An 8,853-nucleotide genomic window follows, 5' to 3' on the forward strand; every position below is an offset into this window, starting at 1 on the left:
TGGTATACACACACACACACACACACACACACACACACACACACACACACACACTGGAATATTATGCAGCCATCAAAAGGAATGAAATCTTGCCATTTGCAGTGACATGGATGGGACTGGAGGGTATTATGCTGAGTGAAATAAGTCAATCAGAGAAAGACATGTATCATATGACCTCACTGATAATGAGGAATTCTTAATCTCAGGAGACAAACTGAGGGTTGCTGGAGTGGTGGGGGGTGGGAGGAATGGGGTGGCTGGGTAACATGTATGGTAAAATTGGTTTCAGGTGTAGAATTTAGTGATTCATCATTTACATATAATACCCAGTGCTCATCACAACAAGTGCCCTCCTTAATCCCCATCACCCATTTAGCCCATCCCCTGTCTACCTCCCTCCACCAACCCTCTGTTTGTTCTCTATAGTTAAGAGTGTCTTATGGTTTTGCTTCCCTCTCTCTCTCTCTCTTTTTTCCCCATCCTTCATTTTATAATTAAGGAAATTGGAGCACTGACATGTTTTTCAGCTTGTCAAGGTCACAAGCTAGAAATGTGCCTAAAAGTCCCTACTTGTGAGATCCTATACCACAGGAATAGTTTTGTTGTTTGAGGTGTTTCTTTCTCAATAGCATTTAATATTTAGTGTCGATGGGTTTCTCTTCTACATAGTTGATTTTTTTCTATCCAATCATGTGGCGTCCATCCTGATACCATATGCTATGACATATACCGGGGATCGGCACAACACTATGAATCCAAAGTCTTCTTTAATTTAGCAAAATTGTTCTTTCTTACAAGTAACAAGGACAAGGTTAATAAAAACATACCAGAAAGAACAATGGAGAAGAAGATACCATAAACATCTTTCCGTTCACCCATTCTCTCCTTTTTTCAACAAATATTTAAGAAATCTTATTACCTATCAGGCACTATGCTTGGCCTTGGGCCACAGCAACAAACGAGATGCAGTTCCTGCCATCAGAGACTTCCATTTCATGGGGAAGATGGCAAGGAAACAGATGATACAGTAGAGTGGCAAGTGCTGGGATGGAATTATTTTTGTGTTGCTCTGGAAGCAGATAAGAGGGGATCTCCAATACAGTCTGCTGGGAGGGAGGAAAGGTCCTGATTTTGTCCTGATGACCATTTTAGATAACCATCTCTGCTAGTAGAAGTTCTAGATTGAGCATGGCTCTGTCCATTGCTAGGTATCATACATGGTCTAGGTGTCTGTTAGCATCAGGGATATACTAAGCAGCCTACTAGGTGCCGGGTTAGGCCAGTGCCTTTTGTAGAACATGCACTTAATAAATGGTAACTATTTATAAAGGAATTTACTCAACCAAGGATGCTTATCTAAGAGGGAGTAAAATATAATGCAACGTTTCTCAAAATAAACGAAGTTAATGTTTTTGCATGCCTTAATCTGGGGCCTGTAAAATTCATATCTGCTCAGTCTTAGGCCACTTTCTTTTTTCATACTGCACATTCTACATGGACAATTTATGATTTCAGTTACTATCTACAAGGTGATGACCATCCAATCATAACTCCAGCCTGATTTTTCTCATGTGTTTCATATCCATATATGTAGCCAGTTGCCTACTAGACATTTCAATTAGGATAGTCCACAACCTCTCAAGCTTAGTATATACAAAAACTTCATTCATAATTATCCCACCAGATCTATAATGACGTCTATGCTTCCTAATGTTGTTGAATGTCATCACTATGAATTCATTTGCTCAGAGTGGAAACCAAGAATTCATCTTGACTCTCCCTTTCGTCTTTCTCCTTGCCACCTCCCCCAGTGGCCAACTAATCAATTCTGAGTCCTTACAGATTCTAAGTCCCCAGTAGCTCTTTACTCCATTCACTTCTTTCTAATGTCATGGCTCTAGTTGAGGCTACCATTATCCCCCACATGGATATTGTAGTAGTTGCCTCATGATGGTCCTGCCTCCAAGTTTGGTATTTTATGGCCAGAATAATTCTTTTGAGACACAGATATGGTCATATCACCACTTGCCCTAAATATTTAACAGCTTCCCATTGCACTTGGATACAGACCTATCTCCTTCATATGGTTTATTTATTTTTATTTTTTCCTTCATATGGTTTATAAGTAAGCTGACCATAGATCCACTTCCCTGGAATAGTCTCAGTTTCTGCTTGTTATTTCAGCATAATTAATAGTCCCTCCTTTCACTCACAAATGTATTCTGCTTTGGTTGATAGATTATAAGTTACCCTGTTTATAAGACTTTTTATTATTTGGGTTTTGCATACTTTTTAATCTTATCTCTCACTATCTCCTCCTTATACTCTGTTTGTCTTACTGAATGCCTTTCAGTTCTTCTGACATACATGGTTTCTTTTGCTTCCATACACTTCTCTCCTCCTGAGCCTCTTTGCATCTTCTTTCAAACCTGGCTAACAGCTGCCCTTTCTTCAGATCACAGTTTAGCTATATGTCTGTCCTATTATTGCTTACAGCACCAGAATTCCTGCCCTCATGGTTCTTACCACAGTGAAGCTTAATTACGTACATGTTCGTCTGAAGCCACCACTACACCATCAACTCTGAGGGCAGGGTTAGGTCTGCCTTGTCCATGTTTTCTTCAGGGTTACTGTTATCCCAGTTACAAAATTGATGCTCAGTAAATATTTGATGAGTAAATGAATTTGGGCATATGAGCATACCTAGTAGAGTGGCAACACATCTAGGCTCTCAGGTGTGGAGTGGGTAAGTATAACAGTCAGCAAGACAACGGGGAGGGCCATCAGTGTTGCTTGTACAGTGAACCTCACAGCACATCAGGAATATCTTTTCTCCTCCTGGCTGCCAAAAAAATTTTTTTAATGTGATTTTACCTGTATCAACAAAAGACTGGTCATAGGTGTATGAGTTCACAGGCTATAAACTTGCCTTGTTTCTTTCCTACTCTTAGGTCTCTTATTCTGCTAGGGAAAACCCAAAATGAGCACAAAGCAAGTTACACGTTAACTTGTGAAGTGGTGGGCACCTGGGTGGCTCAGTCGGTTGAGTGGCTGCCTTCGGCTTAGGTCATGATCCTGGAGTCCCGGGATCAAGCCCCACATCGGGCTCCCTGCTGAGCAGGGAGTCCACTTCTCCCTCTACCCCTCACCCTGCTCATGCTCACTCTCTCTCAAATAAATAAATAAAATATTTGAAAAAAAAAAAACTTGTGAAGTTGTAAGGGGTTGGTACTCTTGTACCTCCATTTTTCATATCTTGCCTGTTTAGAGCACTAGGCTAGGCTTCTGAAGGCGATTCCAAATTTTCTACGAGGATATTAAAACACACAGTTTTGCGTCCTGGTTGCTCCCTTGTTTGCATTTGGAATTTTTTTTTTCTTTGCCTTGATTAGGCATGGGTAGAGCAGGGATCCACAAACCATGGCCTGTGGGCCCAATCTGTCCTGCTGCCTGTTTTGGTAAATAAAGTGTTGTTCAAATACTTTATTTATAGCCATGCCTACTTACTTACATACAGACTATGGATACTTTCTTGTTACAATGGCCGAGTTGAATGGTTGCAGTGAAGACCCTGTAGCCCACAGAATCTAAAATATTTACTATCTGTCCCTTTACAATAAAGTCTTGCTGACCCCTGGTCTTGTGTCCCAATCTAGGAGACCTTGGGAAAAGTCTAGGAACTTGCTACTCCAAGTGTGGTCTACAGATCAGCAGTAACTGCATCAAGGAATGTATAATAAATATAGAAAATCTTGGGCCCAACCCTAGACCTACAGAATCAGAAACTGTATTCTAACCAGATCTCCAGATAATTTGTGTATAGATCCAAGTTGGAGTGTACTAGTCTAGTTGTCTTGGGAGACTGAGGAGAACCCCAAAGGAAGTCACTCTTAAGAAGGCATTGCCTCTGAGGTGTACAGAAAGTTTGAATGGTGGCCTACTGTTTATGGGTGTCAAGAATATTGCTATGCTAACAAGCCATAGGTCTTAACCCCAAGGAATAAAACCTTAACAATGGAATCTTAGGACTATAGAAACTAACAAGGTGAATATTTAGGGGCCAGAGAGACTCCAAGTGCTCCTCAAATGATACCATTAGGCAGCCACATACTTTGATTATCAAGGAGGAGGCCAACCCTGAGCAGTTTTTGAATCTGAGAATGGCTATGGGGGATTAGTGATTCTGGTCAAAAGCCATTGCTGTTTAATTACATGCCTCAGTGCTCCATTTGGTTGCAATGACAAAAATACCCAGTCTCTCTTTGTCCACCTCACTGTTTCTGATTTATTTTCCCCCATGGCTGCAGTTGGTTCTAATAGCTTTGATGGAAAGACGTTTGGTAAATTAAAAAAAAAAAGTTATTTGCTTTAGTGGTTCTAAAATGGAAAAAAAAAAGTCAGGCAAAACAAGGCTATTTTTCTACTGCTCTTGAGACCATCACACTGGGCACAATTCCTGGAACCCTGCAAGAATCATATTGAACAGTGGGACAGCATGATAGAGCCTGTTCCAACACAAGAAATAAGTTGATTACCATCAAACAATGCTTCTATGTGGATACAGTAAGACCTGTAGAATATTTTGTACATTATTTAGTGAGACAATGAATGTCTCCAACAGCACATGGTGTTCCTCTTTAGGGCAGGAGAGGTGTTTATCATCCCCAACAATCCAAAATAAAATCCGGAGGACACAGAGTGCTCAGTGTGTCAACCTGGGAAATTTAATCAATATCATCATCTCCATCAGTGTAACCTGTTGTCACCGTGAGGAACATATAAAAAGTTGGTTTCTCTGTTTTTGTTGCTATTGCTTTGCTAAGATGTTTATTTCACTAATCTTGGGCTAGAGTCCTTTATAAAAGAGGAACACTTTATACACTCTAAATTTATTAGTTTATTAATTGGATAAAAGCATACTTTGGATTTTGTGAAACCTGAATAAAGTAGTCTTAGCCACTTTCAATTCACCCCCATGTTAGGGGACAGGGTTGCTTTAGAAACCATTGTTTTGATGTCACCTCTTCCTGCCCACACTAAACCCATTTCTATAGTTATTAAATGATAAGTGTGATGGATTTTGATATAATTTTCTTTGTCTAACTTTACCATTTTCTTGATGCAGTTGCAAATGAGTCAGTTAAAATCAAAATTGTGTCTGATAGAAAAAAAGAGAAATGAGAGACTCGGATACTCCAAAATGAATACTTAAGCCCTTAAATATGAAACTGGTTGTATAGATTCATTAAAGTAGTCTCTGAGCTGAGCAGGGTTGGGGTTGCTGGCCCAAGGGTGTTTACAGACTGAAATTTCAATTGTGCCCCTAGTGCTTCTGAATGACGCGGTGCCCCATAGCTCAGGGAGCAAGTATACAGATTTAAGATTCTGGTCTGTTCCAAGTTGTTCTTACCAAATCCTTTGCTGTTACTAAATACAGTCTCCAAAACTAGGGAATGGAGACTACCTATAAATGTTCCCCATATTGAGGGAAAGTCCACCTTCCCTTCTTGTGACAAGCTGTTCTGATCTAAACAAACTCTGTGAATGGGTGAAATGCACGCTCTCTCTTTGCCTATTAACTTATTTTAAAGTATCTAAGATTCCAGTTCAGCGAATAGTACCTGCTCTGGGCCAGGTCCTGTGTCGGCATAGGTCCTAAAATTATCCTCTTGAGTATTATATCATAATACTCAACTTACAAATGAGAAAGGAGACTCATGGTGGGTATATATTCTAGCCATTACACCGTGCTGCATTGCGTTACGTGCCGGTTAAAAAGATCTGCTTTATTTAATTATTGTCAATAAGTAATGAATAAGGCAACTACTATGTAATATGCCAGACACTATATTCCGCAGGTAAGTGAGGTAAATGAGTCACTATTTTTGCCCTCCTGGGGCTCTATGCCAAGCTGGAAGATACGGATTTTATTTTTCATTACAAATTTGAGTTCTTGTTTCTCAAATCTTTTTACTGCTTTAACTGGGCATTAGAACTGTGCTTGCTGTACGGCCCATGCCTAGTAAGACCTGTGTGAAGAGGCTTCGGCAGAGCCTTCGCTCTTTCAGTGTTACTATTTCATGACAGAAATAATCGACACGGAGATGACTAAATGGCTCTAAGGCAATGATAAATGTGCTCATTAGCAACACCAGCATACTAATCTAAGAACCTCCAATTTTGAAAAATAACATCCATCCAATAAGTGAAAATGAACCTCTTAGCACCCAAAATAGAAGTCACTGAGTCTATTTACTAAGCTCATATACTTTATTTGTGGGAAAACAATCCAGGCCCTCACTTTGAGCCAATTTCCTCTAATCTCGCACAAAATTTTAACATGATTGGATATCTGTTTGCAGTTTACAGTAAATTTAAAAAGGAACTTGTTTATCCTTGGGCATTGGATGGACAAAAGAAGGGATTAGATTACCCCACAAAAAACTTACTATAATTTTGCTGAGGGCTGATTTTTATCCCCCTGAACTGGGAGATAGTATAGAAAATGTTTTTAACAACACAAACACATTTGATTGGACTTTCCCATGAAGAGCATGATTGACTTTAACAGTTTGTTTTTAAAACCACCATACTTTTTCTTGAAAATAACTGCATCCTTCACCATGTTGCTCTGTTGATCATCTCTCAGTGGTTGGGGGAACTGACAAGGCTCTAGTGCATTGTTAATAGTGCCAGTCAATTACTAACTACGGTGTTTCTGTAAACCAAAGGAGAGTGGTTTTTGATCTTACACCCCCTGCCCCGCCCCCCATTTCATGGGGACATGGACATGAGGTGGAAAACATCAAGCTAGAGTTTCACCATCTTTTGGCAAAGCGGTACTTCCTGGAGCCCTGCCTAAATTGCTGCATGTTGTCAGTCACTGGACTAGGCTTCTCCAGGGCATGGCTGCTCTAATGAGAAAGGAGCCCCCATGAATCAGAAGAGAACCGATGAGCCAGCTAAATTCAGGCGTGAAACTGCTAGCCATCTGGGCAGAAGGATTATGGATCTAGGTATTAAGAATTTCCATTTCCAGGTGGTACATGGATTAATTTATTCACTTGTGAAGAGTCTTTTTGTGTAGGAGTATGGGACTAAATGTTTCCGAGAGTGGCTTTATAAAAGACTATCGAATGGTGGCTCTGTTCTTGAGAGAAAAGAAAAGGAAGTGAAAAAGCGTACCAGGAACACTTTATTTTCACATTTCAAGCAACTGTAATACGTTAGTTACCTAAGAAAAAGTGGATCTTAGAATCTGAAGATGAAATATCAGGTATAAATTCTTGTTTTTCTTTGAATGATGTAGAAAAGGGATGTGTTGTGTTCTTGTAACTTTTAAGAATGTCATCTGTGGACACTGAGAAGTGCAGAATTTTGACAGAGTAAGACAAAACAGAAAGAGCAAGAAAGACAATGTTCATCTCTTGATTTGCATTCACACGTTCTGCGTGCTAGTTTCATGTTTTTATAACTCATTTGGATGAGTTGACCATTCTTCATGGATTAACATCTTATGACCAAAAGACTGAGAAACATCTCTGGGTGAGGTTGGTGAGAGAAGCATGGTATGATGGATACCACCGGATGAGAACAAGACAAGGAATAATAGACTTGGGGTCACTCTCAGTGAGTCTCTATGTCTAATAGGAAACTTACATTTGACTGTTTTTGAGTACCTATACTTGAAATCAAATGTTTAGGTTTAATGTAATTTGGTATTTAAAGCAATTAGTAGAATTGGGGATTTATTTACCCGATGAATAAGTATCTAAGGCACAAGTTGCCTTAAAAATGACGAGTATAGATGAGACTTATATTACAAAGTTTCTCAACTGAATTTCTCCTTGACTAATACATATCATCATATTTTGTATTTTCTAAGATCTTATACAGCTTGTAGCTGATCCAAATATTTGTACCTTACCTTCTCTCATAATGCTCAGTCCATAAAATCATCATCATCACTAACAGCAGCACCACCATTATCATTTTCGTCATCACCATCATGATTATTGGGAGCGGGTTTGGTTCTTGACACATATTAACTCACAGATAACTACCAATAATCCAATGCAGTGTACTTTATTATTATCCTGGTTTTCCCGATAAGGAACTGAAGCACAAAAAGTTAATAATTTGCTCAAACTTACACAACCAGTACATATCACTGAGGACAGTCTCTTAAACATTAGTCTATATTGCCTTAGACCTAGTGAGATCTTAGGGAAATTTTAATGTTAGCCCTTTATTTTGCAAAATGAGGGAACTAAGGACCATAGAGAAGAACTGACTTTCCTTTGGTGCTCAGCCTGTTCTTGACAGAGTTTTAACTAGGACTCACACTCCCTGATTTCTAGTACTGTGCTCTTTCTAATATTATAATTTGCTCCTGTTTTCTAGGTAATGCAATCTTCACCAGAATGTCTATTTCATAGGGGATAAAAAGAAAGAGACCAAACTCTTCATTCTTCTATAAACAAAATATTTGGTGGGGGTGGAGACTTAGCCTGTTGATCAAAACAGAGTTCTGGAAATATTTTTACATTCATTGTTTACCATGAAGCCCTGTTCACCTGGATATTTCATGTATGGCATAGAATATCATCAATCTTTAGCCTTTTAGGAAAGCCACTTTATCGCCAATGTACTTAGTCAGGCAATGCTGTAGTCCAGTATTCTTAAACCCATTCTCTCTCTCTCTTAAAGATGTATTTATTTATTTGCGAGAGAGAGAAAGTGAGAGAGAGAGAGAGAGAGAATGCAGGGAGGAGGAGCAGAGGGAGAGGGAGAGAGAGAATCTCAAGCAGACTCTGAGCTGAGCATGGAGACTGACGTGGGGCTCAATCTCAT

Source organism: Leptonychotes weddellii, chromosome 3, assembly GCF_054177405.1.
Source record: "Leptonychotes weddellii isolate Sample4059 chromosome 3, ASM5417740v2, whole genome shotgun sequence".
Lineage (NCBI taxonomy): Eukaryota > Metazoa > Chordata > Mammalia > Carnivora > Phocidae > Leptonychotes > Leptonychotes weddellii.